Genomic DNA, 19,716 nt, shown 5'->3' with positions numbered 1-19,716 from the left:
GTCATGTTTACTTACCTGTTTAACAGCACATGTGCTCTTTTCACCTCATTTTACCCGCAACAAGATAAACAAAGCCTTAACCTTCTTTGGCAACACCAGCAATTACCCAGCCCTTGGACTCAAGGAGTGAAACACTGGGATCAGAACTGTGCTTTCAGAATGCCCAGTGTCCTCACCACCTTGTAGGCACAAGTCATTTCAGTGGCAGAGTTTCTCAGCAGCAGATTTATTTCTTTTTCTACTCCTGCATGTGTTCGACATCAGTGTGTGAAAAATTGCTACTAGAGGGCAGATACTGATCATGATACAGCTATTACTGGCTGCCAGATACTGCAGAGATTGGGGTCACTGCTTGCTTTTTCCAAAAGAGAGACAGTTTAATGAAATCTTGCTCTTCGGAAGCAAGAAAGCGTTTATCCCCTCCAAACAAGTTCATAGTCCTGAGGTAGAATGATATGAATATGTATGATTTCTTTAGTGAATTACATGAATTTGTAAGAGAGGTTTGAGGCATATAGCACTTTCAAAGTCCCTCGTTCAGCTCTCTCTGCTGTCTGCATTTAGCATATGCTGAGCAGATGTGCAGAGAGTTCCAGGGTGCCATCAGTCCCCAAAGGTTTCACTGACGTTTTTGGCTGAAATGGTTTTCCTTCACAGGATGATTAGGCAGCAGCACACTCCATGGATGTTGCTTATTACCTCTTACAAGACTGGAATCACTAGTGCTCATCCAGTTTTACATACTGGCTGGTTGGCCTGCAAGCTCTGCTGTGCTGTGATGATACCACAGGCAGACTGCCACATCCCTTGGGCTTGTGTGTCCCACTACCCCCACCAAATGCATTTTACAAGGCTGACATTTAAAAAAATCTGAGTGGCTAAATCCCAGCAAGATCCTACCAACAACTTGTGTAGATCCTTCTCTCTGTCCTGCTGCAGAAAGGTTAAGAGCACAAGTGCCCACAATTTGTGCAGCACATAGAGGTAGTGAAAAGCAAGGCAAAGCAGAGGCAATAGGTAAATGGCCAAAAAAGCTGAGGCAGCATCACACAGAGACACACAGCAAAGAAGCCAGTGGATCTAGTTGACTTCAGCTGAGCAAGGCTTGAAGTGCTGCAGTCTGCTGTGTTGATGTTCATGAGCAGGCACATCAGTGACTCTGGTGGGTGGAGTCAGCTTCCAGGACCCAGCCCTGTGATATTTTCTCATTCAAAGAGGCTGCACATACAGAGAGAGCGATAGTCCAAGTGTAGAAGGTGATGTGAGGAGAGGATGTATGAGTTGGAAACATTCCAATGTTTACTTCAGGCTGGAGATACAGCTCTGTCTGTTGAACCATAAAGGTTGGCTCAACTGTTCCAGCTCCCAGTTGTGAGCCCATCCTCTGCCTGTGTCTATAAAAGCTGATTTATTCCCTGAATGGTCACATCAGAAGTAATTTGGGCAATATGACTGTGTGATACTACGCTGAAGCTCAAGTTTAAGCCAGGCAGAGTCTTCTTATAGGTCCAATGTTGTATCTACCAACCTTGTGCAGATGTCTTGGGCATCTGTCCAAAATTGCACTAGGCACCTATGCCTGGGCACCTGAAGGGCCTGTCTCTGCCATTAGCACGTTCACATTGCTTCCAATAGACACCCCCTGTAAAACCTTGCATTAAGGAAAACGCATCCCTACCCCTTATAGACCATGGACTTAAACAGATCTGGGCTTACAAACTTCTTACTCCAGGAATAGCGAATGAATGGTTTTGCATGAAAAGTTTATCAGATTATGCTCCTTTTCCCATTGCAGGTTATTCTGAAGCAGACATGACAATAAACCACCACAACCCTATGAATATTTCGCAGAAACATATTTCAGCTTATGGATGTTCTTTGTTCTTGAATGATTAGGTCTGTGTTTTTGGCCATTCATCATCTGTGATACGTGACTGGCCACTTGATTCCAATTACTGTAGTGTCTGGCTTTTGACTGGTTCATTAAATATTTCATAACAAGGAGGAAAAGTAGCACTGCAGATGACATTTATGTGAATATGCAAGCAGGTATTTGTGAAATCTTAGTCAGGATTTCTACTCACAAATGCTTTGGGAAGATTTATAGATACCTCTAAACATTGTTGAAATAGTGACTTTTTATTCCAGTGAAAATTCCAATGAGATAATGAAAATTATGATGATAATGATTATTTGGCACTGTTACTCTAGTTAAATGCATGGGGGTCCAGCATTCTGAAGTCTCTCCAAGACTGGACTACAACTCAGAAACTTATGGAGAAACAGAGTAGATGGTATCTCTCGCAATGGATTTCATTAGTGTAATAGCTCTTGAACAAACTGGAAAACAAATCTCAGAAGCCTGACATTTGCCTTGTCAGTCCATGGAAGCTCAACACTAAAATTCATAGACATGTAATGAAATTAAATTTTAAGTAGCAATAAGCATTCCTGAAAACCCTCAGTTCTTGTGTGCATCTCTTGTAACCCAAGTTAATTCTTCAGATCATTAGCTACAAAATCTGTAAGGCAGAAAAAAGAGGCTGGAGGAAGAAGTACTAAGCTTTTATATTTGATTTCCCCCAAATGCCTATCAGCTTTTCAGGAGCGAACTTTTCAACAGTTAAACTTTTATATTAAATTCCTGCATGCATGTTTAGCAGTCCTGTCACTCTGGAAGCATTTAGCTATGCATACAAACACCAGCTGATGTGAAAAGTGCTACCAAACCACTATCTGTCCTTCCCATTGAGTGAGAGCTCTGTCCGGGCCTGGAAATGGGAAGCTCCTATGAGAAACAAAAACCTGAGTGAACTGAATGACAAAAGCCCCATTGACTTTGGGAGAGGCTGGGAGCAGAGGTACTGTTACACACACGTGTCCACCTGCTCAGACGATTCAACCTCTTGTTGCAGGCTCAGCATGCTCTCGGTGGTTTATTCAAGCTGTAATGGTCTCTGGGTTGCTCTGGTGAAGCCTGACCTTAGCAAACCCCACCATGTGAATGGGACCCGCCACTGCTGTCACAATTTCCCCGGTGGGAAGGAACCTTCCTCCACTAAGGATGCAGGTGCCTGCGATCTGTCAGGTTTTCCTGGTGGATTTGGAGCTGTGAACTCATCATAAGGATGGCTGCCCTCTGCTTTAGCACCTCCTTCTCACTGGAAGAGGGCAGGGAGTGTGGGCAGCAAACAAGAAAGGAGCCTGTCAGGCAGGGAGAGCAGAGGAAGGGACCCAAAGGGACAGGGGAAGGCCAGTGTGAGGAGGTGCTGGGAGGGACAGCAGAAGAGGAGGCTCAGGGGGGGACCTCATTGCTCTCTACAACCACCTGAAGGGAGGTTGCAGTGAGGCGGGGCTGGTCTCTTTTGCTATGCCTAGCATAAGAGGACAAGAGGAAATGGCCTTAAGCTGGGACGGGGGAGATTCAGATAAGATATTAGAAACAAATTTTTCACTGTTAGAGTGGTCAGGCATTGGAATAGGTTGCCCAAGGGCGTGTTGAAATCACCATCCCTGGAGGTGTTCAAGAGACACTTGGATCTGGTGCTGGGTGAAGAGGTTTAGGGATTACAGTGGTAGTGCTGGGTGGACACTTGGACTGGATGATCTGAAAGGTCTCTCCCAGCCTTGATGATTCGATGATTCTGTGATTCTGTGGAGGCTGGAGGAAACTTGGGAGAAGGACGACAAGCAGACGGCTGGCAAAATCAGAGGGCTCCAGGAAACCGATCAGCCGAGGAGCCAAGAGCTGGGCAGCCCGGAAGAAAGCCGGGAGGAGAACCCGCCGGGCTGCGGTGGGAGCAGGGGCGGGAGCTGGGACCGGGTGCAGGCTGTGCGCTGAACGCGGGGCAGGAGCGAGGGCGGGGTGTGCGCTGAGCGCCCGGGCAGGAGCGGGGGCAGGAGGGAGGGCAGGCTGTGCGCTGAGCACCCGGGCAGGAGCGGGGGCAGGAGGGAGGGCAGGCTGTGCGCTGAGCACCCGGGCAGGAGCGGGGGCAGGAGGGAGGGCAGGCTGTGCGCTGAGCACCCGGGCAGGGCGCCCGCCGTGAAGGCCCCGCGAACTGCAGCTTCCACAATGCCCTTCGCCCGCACCAGGCATGCGCGGCCGCCGCCTGCGAGGGCCACCCGCCCCGTCCCCTCCCGGCGGCGGGCGGGGACACCGGGAGCGAGGAGGTGGCCGGGGCGGCGGGGCCGGGCCGGGCCGGGCCGAGGGGCGGTCGCTGCCACGGGCGGCAGGTGAGGCGGTGCGGGGCGGCCGCGGGGCGGGGGCCGGTCCGGGTACTCGCAGGGGGCGGTTCGCGGGGGCTGGCGGCGGCTGCCGCCTCCTGCCCGAAGGGAGAACGGGTGATGGGGAAGCGGGGGGAGCGGGGCCGTGTCCCTCGTTGTCGGCGGCGACCCCACGGCGAGGAGGCGGACAAGCCAGGGAACCCTCCCGGAGCGGGGCTGGCGCCGCGGCCGTGGGCACCTCCGCAGAGCCGGGCAGCGAGAGCGGTCCGGCCCGACAGCCCGCGGTGAGGGTGAGCGGTGCCTGCTCTAACAGGCAGCTGGTCAATTACAACTCTAATAACCTCCCCAGAGGTCAAAGGCGCCGCAGGTTTAAAGCCTACTGGGGCAGGTAAAGATGTAATTATGTTCTCCTGACAGTTTTCCTTGATGGCTGAGTGCCTTGGGACTTCCCCCCCCCCCCCCCCCCCCCGACACTTGTCTTCGGCTTTGAAACCTTAGCAATGAATTTGTGAGTTTGGCCCCAATGGATACGGATGCCGGGTTTATCACATCTTGCACCTTTTTAATTATTGCGTGCTGACTAAGCATGGTGAGAAAGTTTCTCTTGGCTGCGTCAGCTCTGGATGCATTGCACATGCATGTTCCGAGGTTGGGATCACCGGTGTCTGCTGGGTCCCCTTGCTTCCTTCCAGCCCCCCTCAATTAACCCGGTGTTTAAATGGGCTATGAAGATGAAGGCTGCATGTTGGGAAAAATAAATAAATTGGAGAGGCACACTCTCCTCTGGCGATGAGAATAAGGACTGTATCTGAACAACTGCTCAAGCCAAGGGAACATATCAGTGTTTTCACACCAGTGCCATAGTTGGGTAACTATTGACAAATGCTGACTTTTAAACGGTGACTGCTGACTTTGGTAATAAAACAGAAACGTCTCCTTTTAAGAGCGATCTCAAAACACTTGAAGTGATGGATTGGCTTGTTAGCTCAAGCCTTGACTTAGCTGGGAACCAGAAGAGCTCTTGTTCTCTGCAAGGACGTTCTCTGCGAAACAAATCTGACTTATGCTAAACACATCAGCTGTAAGACAGGGTGTTTATTTTGCAATGTCATTTTCAAAACCGTGGTAGATACCAAATGCATGAACTAGATACAGGAAAGCTGCCTTGCAGTCTGCTTTTCTGCCAGAGTGCATTTTGAACGGTTTATGATTGCAAGGTGGCAGTTTTACTTGGAGTCTCACTTTTGTGTTTTAATTAGCTGTCATCAGAGCTGGAGTTCAGCTTCCAACACTTGTGAAGTGTGCCATGAACATGCAGTCTAGGTACCTGGGTAATGTTTTGGGACTAATTACTTAGAGCCCATTCTCTATTAAGCAATGTGCAAAATGGATTGACTGTATGAAAATCTCTTTCCAGTTAAATTTCCAATCTCCTGAGTTGCATCTCATTGTGGACTTACTGAGGTTTGCTTCAATCATCTGGCAATTGAATATTCTTACTCCCTTTTTTCTCACCCCCTTTCTCTTAAAAATCGTTGCTTTAAAGTGTTCCATAAGTGCTGAGGGTTTAAATGTTCCCTGTGACAGCAGCCCACATTCAGTTGCTGTTCCCCAGAGTTTTTAGTGTGTCTGGCCTGTGCTCTAACACAGGAGGTGTTTTAAAACATAGGGGCTTGGAGCTTTTCCACAAGTAAAACTATCAAATGATCAGAGATTACTTTTCTCAGCAGAAGAAACTACTTTCTACTTAAAATGGCTTTTCCAGTCAGGGTGTATCTAGGCTGTGAAGGAATGGATTTTTCTAGGAAGTCGTGGGAGGCAGGAAGAATCATGAAAAAGAAGGTGGTGCAAAGGAGAGCATTCAACCACAGAGCCAGAACCAGATCAGAGGTCCTTAGCTACACAGATAAAATTTCTTCAAGAGCACAAAGAATCTTCTCACACTGTGGGATGGTATTTTCTTAGCTTATGTTCCAGGGTGGCTGCAGAATTCAGTGTTGTAGCTCACACTGAGAGGTAGAGTGAGTCTGTGGATCCACAAAGGTCAGGGAAGAGAGGGCTAGGAAGGGTCAGTGGAATTTTGGGGAAGATGAGTGATGCTCCCCCTGTTTTGCTGGCTACCTTCCTGGGGAAGCCAGTGGCTGTCCCTAAGGGACTTTGCACAGAGCACTGACTGAGGGTTAGCATTTGGTGGTGGTTCTGGTGTGCTGGATGAAGGTATGACATGGGACTCTCTTCCATCTCCTTTTAGGTCTTCTTGCACCTTTCCTTCACCTTCTGTGGTAGAACATGTTCCCTTCTTCTCCATCAGCGCACCACCTTCTTTGCCACCACTCTGCCACCTTCCCTACACAGCTGTCTCTCCCTGTCCTGGAAGCCATCTGGTAGGTGTGGGGGGCTGGAAGAAAGTAGGTTTCTTTCTTTGCCTTCCAAGTAGGCAGACTGGGCCTGGTGGCATGGGCAGGGGAGAGAGGGCCATTCACACCTGGTCGTGCCAGACAGTGCCCAGCTCCGCCTGCGTTTGGCACAAGCTTTGAGCAGGGCATTGAGCTCAGCATGGGGGAGTCTCAACTGCGAGTGTTCCAAGCCAATTACTGGATGCAGTCTGTGTATGACAAGCTTCAGTTTCATTAGCTGCCTCCCAGGAGGATCGAGCTGTGCGGCTCACCTTTGCAGAGATCAGAGTCTCCTCTATGGTGTTATTAGGTGTTTTTAAAAATAACTTCATCAATCCACTTTAAAAGAGCTGGTCTGCTCTGGTAACAGTGCCTTCTGGTGCTTTTCCAGATAAGGAACTTGTCACTTTTCCTGCTGTCATACAGGCAGCTTCTGCCCTATTTAGAATACAGTATAAAAAAGGACTACAGAATAACCACCAGTCTTGAGTAAAGATTTATGTGTTTAGACCAAGTGAACATTCCTTATTTAACTGCTTTGGACAGTATTGGCTTATGAAGAAGTTAGGATCAAGCTAAATACAGAGTTGAAGATAATAACTTCACATACCGGTATCTTGAGGAAACCTTCATGATAATGTCTCTTATATAACAAAATGACAACAGGCCAAAGATATCTTCTATTTTTTCTTTCTGTCCCAATTAGAAATTCATTAGCTTTAAAAAGAATCTGAAATACTGCATTGTGCATGTATGTGTTTCATCTATACAATGGTGGGAAGCAACCAGATGAAATAGTGTAAAACCAATTTCAGTCTCTTTTGGGGGTCTGAAAAGTAGTTCCCAGCAGTATCATGAGGAAACAGCAATTGCAGGACATACCTAGTAATTCATTCTGTAATGGTGTATGCAGGAGCAGTGTTCTAATTTATACATTTCTTTGATGTTTTGTGAACAGATGGCATTTTTAGAAAGGTCTGTTAATTCTGTGGGAACTTAGTAATGGCTGGGGGATCAGAAGAGAGTAGTAGTCAAAGTCTGACTTCTCTGCTCTCAAAAGGGAGACAGCCCTCTGCAGCCTCATTTTTAAGCTACTATGCTTTTAGAAAACCTTGCTTAAGAATATTCACCAGTGCCCTCAGCATAAATTTGGAACTTGTTGATTGGTCTTCATTAATTGGACTGTTCTCCATGAACCCATCACCTGTTTTTACAGGTAAAAAGTACTGGGGCAATTATGGCTTATTGTGGGACACAGTGCACTGTGGATTTTCATAGGAAAGTCCTTTACTCTTTCCCTCTTTCCCTTTTTTCCACTTGTTTCAGGGTTCCTTTCCTTTCATTTTTCCTTTCTCTGTTTCTGTCTCTTTCATTGCACCTTTGACTTGGTTCATGTACTTCAGGCACTTGCCTAAAGTGCCTAAAGCACAGGACCTAAGTACCTATTTGCACTGTGACATCAAAGGATCACTTTTTGAAATTACAACTTTTCCTTTGAACAAGAAGGAAAAAAGGTTCCTGGTTGCTATGGTGACGAGCACTATATAAGTGCCTATAAATAAATAAAGTAAACAGCTGATTCATGGACTTTGATTTGCACTATTTTTTGCTTTTCTAATGAGATATAATTAAATATCAGAATGTGAGGAAGTGACTTTCTATCAATTTTATTAAATACATGTTATGCCTTCTCTTTTACAGTATTTCAGCTGAGAACAATTAAATAGTAAGATGTATATTTTTCTCTCTGTGGGAAGTTAATGGTTTGGAAAATCATGGTCTAGTATTTATAGTAAAAACTTTCAGATGCCAAAAGGCACTCCAGTAAAAAGGTGGTGTCCATTTTCAGTTTAATCAGAACAGACATTTTGAGCTAAATGCCTATTTTTCTTATCTCTAAGAGACTATTATAGTTGTTGCAACCTTTAAGTTCCAGTCACAAGTGTCTGTAAATGTAATTATGTTCTTCTGCAGTATTTGAAACCCCACTGGTGCACAACAACAAAACTTGAAAATGTCACTGACTTTTATGTCAAAATGACAAAGAGTGAAAAATCAGATATTCCTTGTTAAAGTTTGAAGAGGAGGGAAGAATTGGCTTTTTCATAAGCCTTTTGTTCTCAGGTCCATGATGTAAAAGTAGCTTTCTCTCTGTGCTAGAGGTGATAATTGTAAAATGGATTGGATGGAGACAATAAACTGCTTCTTCAGAAGTCAGGGAGTAGCCATCAGCCATTGCTAAGAAGGCCCTTTTCATTATTAAGCTCTGGAGCCAGTCCACTCAGGTGCAGTTCCTGAAACAGGACTTGAGCCCAGTTCCCCACCAGTGTGCTGGAGGAATCCCACACAGGTGTTTCTCACTCAGGAAACGGGTGCACTTTGATGAACAGCAAAGGCGAGTCTGTAATGGAAGGAGCTGTCATTAGGGGAAGGAAAAAAGGTAGGTGTAATATACAGAACTGCTCCTTAGTTAAAGGATCAGTCTGGTTTCTTGGTGGGAACTGATTTTGCCACAGTGGCCTGAAGAGAGATTTCCTCAGCCCTGAGCTGTGGAGTGCAGCTTGTGCACTGAGGGGGAGTAGATCTGCTTTCTACCACAGTCACAGCTTTGTATTCAAAAGAGCTGTCAGATTTCCAAAGGACTTTGGAGCACTATCCTGTGCTATTAAACAATGATATAACACCACCACATCCTCCACTGTCTTCCTTCCCTTGGTGCATTCAGATTCATGTCTATTTGCTTTACCAATTAAATATATATTTGACTAAATACCTTTTACTTCCAAGCGTGTGTAATTGGGAGGACAAGGATATGTGGTAGTTTTTTGCAGTTACGCACAACTACTTCTCACAGGGCCAAACATGCATTTGCACACAGCTGTTGAAGGCAGGGGCAGAACAGGAGAAAGGAATGGTGTCCCCGAAGGTCTCACTTGAGCAGTGACAGCCTACTCCCGTTTGATTTATGTTTCGTAGGCCTGTCACTTTTGTCACAGCTGAGCTGCTGCTGTGGCCAGGCTGTTGGTGCTCACCTGAAGAACAGTGACAGCTTCAGTGAAATAGCCATAGAGCTGCTTCTGAACCTGGTGTTTTGTGCCATGGGACTGTGCTGATCTCTCAGGGGGTGGCAGTGTCCCAATCTTGACGCTGTGCCTACCACAGCACTGTTTCATGTGGGCCTGAGGCCAGAGCAGGTTGTGCCTGCTGGAATGTGGTTTGTGTTTCATGTGTATCAAAGGCAGTTTTACCTGGATTGAGGGTAGGTCTGGACTGTCAGTGTTTGACCTGCATGACTGACAGTGGAGAAGGCAATCCAAGGTCTCTCCTGAAAGGGTCGCTGCAGAGGCTGATGAGGTTTGTAGGCAGCCTGAACCCAAGCAATCTGCTGCTTGCAAGAGCAACAGGGGTATGGGAAGGGTGCCAAACAGGGAGTCTGGAATGTGCTTCAAGTTTGCAGCTACTGCCAGGGCTAACCACATGGGTTTGGTGTTCCTGGAGACCAGGTTGGTGCTAAAGGAAGACCAGGCTCTGGAGTCATTGATGGAATTTTCTCAATTGAAAAGCAGCACTATTAGTAGCACATACTGCCTTTAATGGAGAGGCATCTTTATTTAGAAGTCTTTTCTTTGGAGAGGAGGATGAAATATACATATAGATACTAATGACAGGACAAACTGTTGAGGACAAGCTGGAGCTGTTGTGTATCTCCTTTTTTGGCATGGTTAGGACAAAGGGTGAAACAGTGCATATACCAGATTTTTTTTTTTTTTTCATTCCTCAGAAGCTCTGCTTATGTGTGGTTAGGACTTTTTTTCTGTCAGAATTTTTTTTAATAGATAGATATGATCCAGGACCATCTGGTGGAATTTGCTGTTGTCACATCTAGGTTTTCTGATGTATTGCCTGTCAAGTTATGTTGTATGTTCAGATGAATTTCTCATATGATCTGCTGACAGCTACTGACAGCCCTGAGATGGGAAGTTGGAAGCCTGGGGGGAAGAACAGAGGGGCAGAGCTAGCTTTAAAAATGTGACTTTGATTGCTTTTGATTGGTGGGCTTTTATTTCTGGTATTTATAGGTGACTTTTTTAGTTAAGAAAGGTGAATGAGTGAACTTTAAACCAAGTGCATCTAAGTGCACCTAAAGTACTGTACTTTTACTCGGAAGGTCTTGGAAGTCCACCTGTAGTTTTGTTGGTTTTTTTTTTCTTTGACATTGGGCTCTTCAGTCTTTCTCTATCCTTAGCTCTCCATCTGTAGACAATCTCACACCTACTTAAATTGCAGCCTTTTCTTCCTCCTTTACTCCTCAATCCTTATCCGGTCCCTCTTTGGAAAGATCTCAAAACATTTTTGTATTTATTAGGATACCATTAGGTATCCTAATAATCATAGTATCTGTCTGCTAATTCTAAATCCTAATACCATAATAATTCTGTAGTAAAATGAACTTAGATTTTTGACAAATTAGTATTAACCTTTGCAGACAGATCACATGTATAAGCAATAAGCAGCTCTGAAATAATGACAGTAATTCTTTTCTTGCTGGTATAATACTCAAATAATTAATTAAAGTAGATGTTTTTGATGTAGAGGTCCACAGAGCAATTGCATTTCTTCACACACTGACGAAGAGAATGCTGTACTTTGTAAACGAGAATCCAAACAAGCCATAAGCACTTCAGTTTTGTTCTTCATTTTTTTCTGCCATAATTTGAAGCGCCAGGTAGCAATTATAGGCTGGTGACAAGATAAATTTCACAACTTGTTGTAATTTGTCATTTTTTAATTGGCCAGATCGGAAAAGAAGTGATTTGTGTTTGAACTTTAAAGGTTTTTAGTTTATGTAGTGCTGGTAGAAAGCATAGTACAGGTATTTCTGAATGGGTTGGGAGGAAGCCCATTTGTGGACAGAGGTGGGATTGCGCTGCAAAGGCATGTCCGGGTGTGGCTCTAAACAAAGACTCCCCCCTTCTCTCTCAAAGCTGTGCTGGGTATACCGGGCCTCCTGCTTGTTACATCCTGCCTAAATGTTGATGAAGTTGGAAGTCACCCTTGAAAAGGAAAAAGCTTTCTTCCATGGGAATTTGGATCTTAAGATGACAGTCCCCAAGCTCAGGGGACTCCTGCTGAGGAAGAAGCTGGAAAGCATTTACTTGCCTCTCGTTACTCCTGTGACTCCCTGATGCTGCTTCCTGGTCTGGGGACTGCGAGTGCCCTTCTGTAGCAGTAGAGAGAGACATCGTATTAGGCTGGCCAGTAGAACCTGAATATAGGGACTACTGTTGTGTACTCCACTCTTGTTCCTAGAGTATCAGATTAAGGAGATTTGAGACTTGGAAATGATCCCACTCCTGTGCTGTCATAGGGGATGAATTGGGTGTGCAAGGGTCAGTGTAAAGACACAGCAGCTCTCCATGGTGGTGGTCTGTGTTGGATGGAGCGCTTTTCTCATACTGCTCAAGCATCAGCTCAGCTATTTTCAGAAGAAGTGGACTTTGAAGGAAACCCCATAGATGGAATATGGCCAAATTCTCTGCCTGTAACATGTTTGATAGCACTGCAGGGTGGCAAAGCTGGTCTTCAGTCCTTAAATGCATTAAATTAACTCTAGGCAAGCTTGCTGAGAAAAGGGTAATGAAGCAGGTCCAAAATGGGGTGTGTGTGCTCAAGCGGATGCAGTGGCCTTAATACTCCAGGCAGCATTCCTGCAGGCACGTGGCTCGGGAGCAGCCAGGTCATGGAGCACACTGTGCTGTTTGTCAAATGTATTGCAGACCACAGGTGCAGCCAAAACGTAGCCAGGCATAAAAGAGAAAGTCACTTAGGAGGGAGAGCAATCCCAACAGGAGAAACTTGTGATGCAGTCTGGCATAAGGCTGGCTGTGGAGGATGTGTTCTAGTCAGCACCCTCTCAGGACTGCCTGAGCCCATTGCAGCAAACATTTCAGCTTCTGGTAATAGAGGGTGATGACGATCTCAGCACATGGATTGTATTGTTTTAGGTAGAGGCAGCGTCTGAACAGATCTGACATTGTGCAGTCTTCAGCTTTATTTCATGTGATGAAGAGGTGGGAAGGAGGAGATTACTTGAAGCACCTGGCTAGAGGCAGAACATAATTTATCAGAGTTCATTTGTCTGGAGGAGTACACAGCCCATATATAATTTAGAAACATGTTAAAAAATAGGGACCTGTTGTCTTTTAAAATCAGTGAGCACTCAAGTCTGTTGGTTTAAAATCTTGCAATATGTCTAAAATTAACTAGGAAAGTGTGTGTAAATAGTACTGATAATACTAAGCCCTTCATAAACTCAAAATAATGTGTATTTTCCACGTTTAGGCTGAAATACCTGGAGCTGCACATGGATTTATCCTTGTCAGTTCTTCTGACATCACATTTAATAGAGATGTTTTTTTCAGATGTGATCTGTAAACAGATTTTTTTGTTTGTTTCTTTTGCAGTAAATGTTGCTTCCCCCACATTTTTTCTTTTCCCGTCTTCAAGTGTTTTCTCCCTTCTTCTGATTTAAACCTGATGATTTTATGCTATAGTTAAATTATCAAAGAGGGAGAGCGATATCTGTGTCCTCCACCTTGTTGTAAAAAAATCTATATTTTTGTTTTCTGCAGTGTATTGAGAGCAAGATAAACGAGCAGGGTGTTGCCATCCTTTATCACAGTCAGAATGATAAATGACACGTCCTGGAAAGTTTAAAGATGCGTAAGAACGCAAATCCTTGGCCCACAAGGATGTGTGGTTGAAAGTGCTGATCCAGCCAGGAGTTAGGCACACCCTTAAATCTAAGCAGAAGCGTTGCTTCCATTGGGCATATATACCTGGTGCCGTGCTGTGTGGGGTAAGCAAAGCTCATTCTGTGAAAGGAGGTTTCACTTGTTGTAGTGGCTTGAAGTGGGATAAGGACATGAGCTTTTTCCTGTCCCCTGGAAGAGCAGTCTTGAGAGTAGTGCAGGTGTTGCTGTTCTGTGTTACTGTCCTTGGCTCAGCAGCATCACTGATGTAGATGGAAACCCTGATGGTTTGGTGTTTGCTACCTTACAGTGCATCCCTCCACTTCTCCTCGTTTTTCACACTCTGCCTGTGTCTGGTAACCATAGCAGAACGCCTTGTTTGTAGCAGGTGATACAGCACCCCAACACCTCTGCCTAGCAGGGTGGAAGCACTAGAAGAGACTGAGGATATTACACAGTTTCCTCTCTAGCAAACAGCAAAATATGTATAAATTTTCAATAATTTGCAATTCAGCCAGGAGGGCCAACAATATCCTGGGGAGCATCAGGCACAGCATCGCCAGCCAGGCATGGGAGGGGATTGTCCCACTCTGCTCTGCACTGGGGCGGCCTCACCTCGAGTGCTGGGGGCAGTTTTGGGTGACACAATGTAAAGAAGACATTAAGCCATTAGAGAGTGTCCAAACAAGGGCCACAGGGATGGTGAAGAGTCTGTAGGGGAACTCTGGTGAGGAGTGGCTGAGGTCACTTGGTTTGCTCAGCCTGGAGAAGGGGAGACTGAGGGGAGACCTCACTGTGGTGTTCAGCATCCTCAGGAGGGGAAGAGGAGGGGCAGCTACAGATCTCTTCATTCTTGTGACCAGTGATAGGACCTGAGGAAATGGCCTGACGCTGAGTCAGAGAAGGTTTAGGTTGGATATCAGGGAAAAATTTTTCACCCAAAGGGTGGCTGAACACTGGAAGAGGCTCCCCAGGGAAGTGGTCACAGCACCAAGCCTGACAGAGTTCAAGAAGCATTTAGACAATGCTCTCAGTCATATGGTGATGCTTAGGATGTTCTGCATGGGACCAGGGGTTGGACTCAATCTTTACGGGTCCCTTCCAACTCAGCGTATTCTATGATTCTATGATCTTTTCTCTATCTGGTTCTTTTTCTGGGTCCTTTAGTGGAAGTACTCTTTTTGGCTCTGTTTTCTTTCCTCCCCTTTGGTTCATTTTCATGCCATGTGTTGGGGTTTTAGTTTAGTCTTAGGTTTTCCTGTTAAAGGAATTTTCTCCCATATGCATGTTGCTAGGGGACAAATAGCTGTACTTAAGAAAGACAAAAAGGGGAGTGGGGCGGGCCTGGCTACTCTTTTGTCTACACCTGGGTGTGGGGACAGTTCGCTCTGAGCGTCCGGAGAGAGAAGCTGCAGAGAAAGGAGCTGCTGCTGCTTTCTTTTTGGCCGTTCTTTCTTCCTGCTGGAAGCAACGCCGGGACCCCAAAAGCCGCTTTCCCTGCCCTGCTGGAGACCGGGCTGTGGCTGCCCTGCCCCGCTGCTGCTTCGAGCTTTAGCTGTAGCCCTGCTCGCCCTGCCTGCCTGGGCCTCCGTGGTTTTTCCCATCTGGATACATCTCGCCTGCCACCCGGGATTTGCGTTCGTCCCTGCCATTCCAGCCTGCTGTTCCTGAGAGCCCGGGATCAGCTGCCCAGCGGTTTGTGAAGCCTTTGTTCCATCCCTTCCCGGGATCCCAGGGCACCAGAGCCGCGTGCTCCCCGAGCTCGCTCCGGAGCGCCCCCTGCAGCCGCGGGGGAACCATCGCACCTGCCCTGCTCACCGGGAGCCGCCAGCGCCCCTGCCGGCTGCGAGCGGAACTGCACCCGAGGGGAAAGGGCCTGACAGCCGAGAAGGCTGGCACTGGATTTGTGATTGCTGTTACTGCCAGAGTTGTTGTTGTTTTGTTTGACTGGTTATATACATATATATATATAGTAAAGAACTGTTATTCCTATTTCCCACATCTTCGCCTAAAGGCTCTTGATTTCAAAATATAATAACTTGGAGGGAAAAGGGGTTATATCTGCCACTTCAAGGGGGGCCTCTGCCTTCCTTAGCAGACACCTGTCTTTCAAAACCGAGACACCATGTTTCTTACTTTGTATTTGATGTCATGTGTGCTTTCTGAGGATGCAGTGTATTCTCTGCACTGGTTGCTGTCCACATATTCCTGGTAGCGTGAAGTCATCTATTTCTTTTCTCATGGATTTGAGCTTGCTTTCTAACTGGGAGATGATATATCATTTTTGTGTACAGATGTAAATGTTTTTATTGGGTTTTTTGGTACTCAATTAAATGTCATCCCTCTTGCATCCTTGAGATTCTAAAAGAGAGATGGAGGCTGAGTTTTCCTGATGCACTGATTTTATAGCATCAGTTTCACTGAATTACCACCAACTGATCCCACAGCATTGCAGCTGGCGCTGAAATTTTCACATTCGTCTCCTGTGTTTTTAGTGATTTTGTTTACTTCATACAGTGCAATGAGGTCTCAAGCTCATGACTGGAAATTTCTTGGTATTTTATTGATAAATACAGATCAAAAAGATAATCTCCCAGTCTTGTGGTTTTTTTTTTTCTAGAGTAGTCTTTGAAGGTTGCACATTCTTCTGTTGTACATGCTTTGTTCAAGTGTGTTTTATTTTTGTTCTCTATTCCCCTCCTACTTGTTTCTTCTCTTCCTTTCCTTCATTGCAGTCCTAGGTCTTCTTTATTCTTTTGGGTTGTTTTGTTTAGGTTTGAGAAGAGACACACCTGAGTTTAAGTATAGTTGGCTATTTGGAAGTTTTCCTTAAAAATGCCATGTAAGCAAAGACCTCAGTAATTTGCTCCTTCATCTCTTCAAGCTTTTTCCAGTGTCAACTGAAAAGTTTCACAAACTTTTCCCATCCTGCCTCCAGCTTTCATTGCCTTTTCACCATCCTGTGCTCCAAAGCTTGCTTTGTCATACCTGTGAGAGGCTGTGCTGCACAATTCTCACATCCAAACCGACTGATGTTTCCCTTTTCCATTGTAAAATGTTTCAACTTTTCCTTTCAAAACACACGTCCAAGTGTTCTCCTCTCTTCTGGCCTTTGACTCTACCTTATAAAACTGCAACAGAGATCGAGGTACTCACTGGCAGCTGGACTTCTCTGCTCCGTTGCATCCAGGAGCCCCTTCTTCAGCTGCTAGATGTTCTGGAGGCCACATGTGCATAAAAAGGGGACAAGGGGCATTTTGATATTAAACAAGGATTTCTTCGTTCTTGTGTGGAGGTGGCATATATGGAGCTTGAGATTAAACATGAGAGGAATAAGAGTTTATTTGATATTTGGTTTCTCATATTTATGAAAAAGTGGGTTTTGTACCAGCTTACTTGCCAAAGTTCAACTGCGAAAATGTAATTCTCAGTGAAAATGGTTCATTTTTTCCGTTTCAGAGATTTCTTTGTATACAGTGTTAATTGCCTTTCCATCTTTTTACTGTTTTACCTTAACAATTTGATTACACGTGTTTTTGCTCTCAAGAGACAGTGGGTGTGATGCAATCTCTGTTTTAAACTGCTATCATGTAATTAGCAGGGAAAGATGTCTCTAAAGTCTGCTCTGCTGTCTTCTTTGCTGCTCAAGAAGCAAAGAGGAGCTGAATTACGGGATTTGAGTCCTCGACTGGAAGTCCTTGTTGTGTAAGTTTGGCGTAGGCTACTGCTGTTTCAGAGAACCATCTCTTTCTTCAGCTTAGAGCTGTGTGCTAGGACCGTGCTTTAATGATGTCAAGGAGTTATGATGAGTTTCATGGTTATGCTCTATGTACCTCTTGTATAAAGTGGGCTTGCGCATAGATCCTTCCTATTCATCTAGTTGTGCTCTCTGATAGTAAACCATAAGATAACTCTTGGGAAGTCTTACAACTAACACTGAAAAGTAATTTTTGCTCTCCCTTCTCAGAGCTTTCTGTCTTCTAAACCAGACTGTTTGGGATGTTTCTGCTACATTCTTCTCAAAGCCTTGTTGTGAGTTTTTAATGTCTTTCAGTGCTAAAATTTCACTCGTGCAGTCTTGAGCTGTATGTAAGTTTTGAATTACAGGTGACCAATGAGATACTTAAGCACAGTCTGTGTAACATGCCTTGGAGATGCCTTGAAGGAATTTGAAATCAACTGCTTCTGTCCCAGGAAAAAAGCCCTCCTGAGTCTTGTGTGTAGGGACTGCACTCCCCCTTCAGAAGAGAATGCACTTTGTATTGTCAGAGATTCCCTGGATGTGATGGGGTTTTGCATGTGCTTCTGGCAAGCAGTCAGTCAGATGTAGTTACAGAATGACCACAGTCTGTCACACAGAACATTCATTGGTAAGCCTTTGATGCATTGGAAATGAGTTAGTTGTGAATTGCTTCATGCCTTACTTTGCTGTTGTTTTCCCCTCTCTCTTCTGGCCACTTGTAACATAAATTGAGTGGGATGGTGGTGATTTGTGAATTGAAATCCCTTTGCACTGGAAAATTAGTTTCCCTGAGCAGATGAGGCTTTCATCTGTAGCTATGTGGACAAAAAGCCCTCTCCAGAAAGGTGTGTGACAGCACTTTCATGACCTCTTTTTTTGCACTGACTCAAGTGTATCATAAACTCCCTTTTGTGAGCCCAACCGGACTCAGGCTGTTCCTGCTGTTGTCATTTATTTCAATTTTCATTTCAATATTTTCCTGCTTACCTTTCACAATGGATAGGAGGAGTGGCGGGAGGGAAGAGGAGGACCGGTGAAAAATAAAAAGGTGCACAAAGATTAATTTGTGTAATTTTCTCTTTTAGAAGGAGGGAGAGAGACACCTGGGAAAATAGGTTTTCAGACCTCTAAGCACGCAGATGAAATACTGCCCTTCCTAGCAGACACTGTGGTGTTGCACTGAGGTAGTCACTTAGCACTAAAACGATATGACCAGATTCATTTTCAGGAGGCATGATGTGGTTTTCTTCGTGTGTCTGCATTTTTACTGCCTTTAGCTAAGTTAGGGCCTTTGGTGCTTATCAGTTTTTAATGATTTGTTCTTACCTCTGCTCCTTGCTTCTGGCTGTTTGTTCTTTACTACTTAGGCTGTTACTCATGTTCATGTAGAGACCTGAGAGTTAATAGGAAATGAAGATTGGCGTTGCTGTCACCTTCCCTTCTCCTGTAAGGTTGCCTGGGACAGTTCCACAGACATTTATATATGGCTTTTCAGCATCTTGGCTTCTGACTATGTTATGGTTGTGTCAAAGTATAAAGCTAAAGCTGGGAAGCTAGCAGCTCATTGAAATTAATTTCTTTGGATTTATAAAACCACTGATTAATCATCTTTTAATGTGGGTATAAACTTAAAAGAAATATGTAGTCTCTGTCTTAATTGTAATCTTTTATATGAATTTTGCAATAGTCATACATATGTATTATATACAAATATATATGTACTTAGCACAGAGGTCACAAGGCAAGCTATTATGCACAAAGTTCTCTAGTCCTTTCTTAATTTATGTGCATGTATTGTCCCATTGGAACACAGGACTCTTATGTAGAGGCTTATTTTTAAGCATTAAATATATTCAAGCAAATGAGAGAAGAGGGTTTTTATTTCAGTGTATTTTGGACTTTAGTTTGGTGTTTTTCATCACTTGATGATAAAGAAATGGTGGTTATTTTGTGTAACTGTAAGTCACTTTAGCAAGATGGTTGTTTTCTAGTCAGTCCTCAGTCCCTGACTTTCGTCCTTTCTCCTTTCACACACTTGCTGCAGTAATACCAGTGCAGATTTGGGTCTTCATAGTTGCAAGAGAAGCTTTTTGTGCTGTAGCTTTAATCCCTCTGCCTGGAAAGAAGGGTTGGCTACCTCAGCAGATTGCTCCTGTCAGCCTTCAGGACAGATTATAAGCACACCATTCTGCCATAGAAGGGGGGAAGCAGGATGAGCCAAGGCAGGAAGGTTGTAAATGTCCTCTGTCTCTGATGTCTCCAGACCTGGGATAGGATTCACTGCCTGTGGCCAGTACATATGTGCATTTTTGTCTTGTCTTCAAGGTCACAAGAACCTTCCTCTTTGAGACTGATGGGTGTGACAGCACCCATACCTTTACTATGGCTCATCTTGGGAATGCTTTGCTAGTGAGAGGGTTCAGCCCTGCTCCAACCCTCCCTGTGCTAGGTGGCTTCTGTGGGAATGGCTGCATCAATGCTAGTAGAAGCCTAGAGATGGAAAAGCACATCCTGATGTAGGAAGCTATCTGGAGAGCCCTTGATATCTTGAAATACTCTGTAAAGTAGCTGAAAGACCACTCTGTTCTTGGCTTTGCAAATA

The 19,716-nt window shown here is 45.0% G+C and overlaps 1 protein-coding gene across 3 annotated transcripts in view; it reads left to right on the top strand.

Moving 5' to 3' along the window:
* The first annotated feature begins 4,212 nt into the window (after positions 1-4,212).
* POMGNT2 (protein O-linked mannose N-acetylglucosaminyltransferase 2 (beta 1,4-)) overlaps positions 4,213-19,716 on the top strand; it is a 32,613-nt gene continuing 17,109 nt past the window's right edge. Inside the window, exon 1 of one of the 3 annotated variants that reach the window (XM_048301047.1) lies at positions 4,213-4,233. The gene's annotated coding sequence lies outside the window, so the exon portion shown is untranslated. Of the gene's footprint in view, positions 4,234-4,590; positions 4,613-6,490; positions 6,609-19,716 lie in introns of those variants that run through there. The other 2 variants (XM_048301037.1, XM_048301029.1) reach the window with 2 other exon arrangements.

This window comes from Corvus hawaiiensis, chromosome 1 (assembly GCF_020740725.1).
Source record: "Corvus hawaiiensis isolate bCorHaw1 chromosome 1, bCorHaw1.pri.cur, whole genome shotgun sequence".
NCBI classification, from domain to species: Eukaryota; Metazoa; Chordata; class Aves; order Passeriformes; family Corvidae; genus Corvus; species Corvus hawaiiensis.
This window is presented reverse-complemented; position numbering and strand designations above follow the sequence as displayed.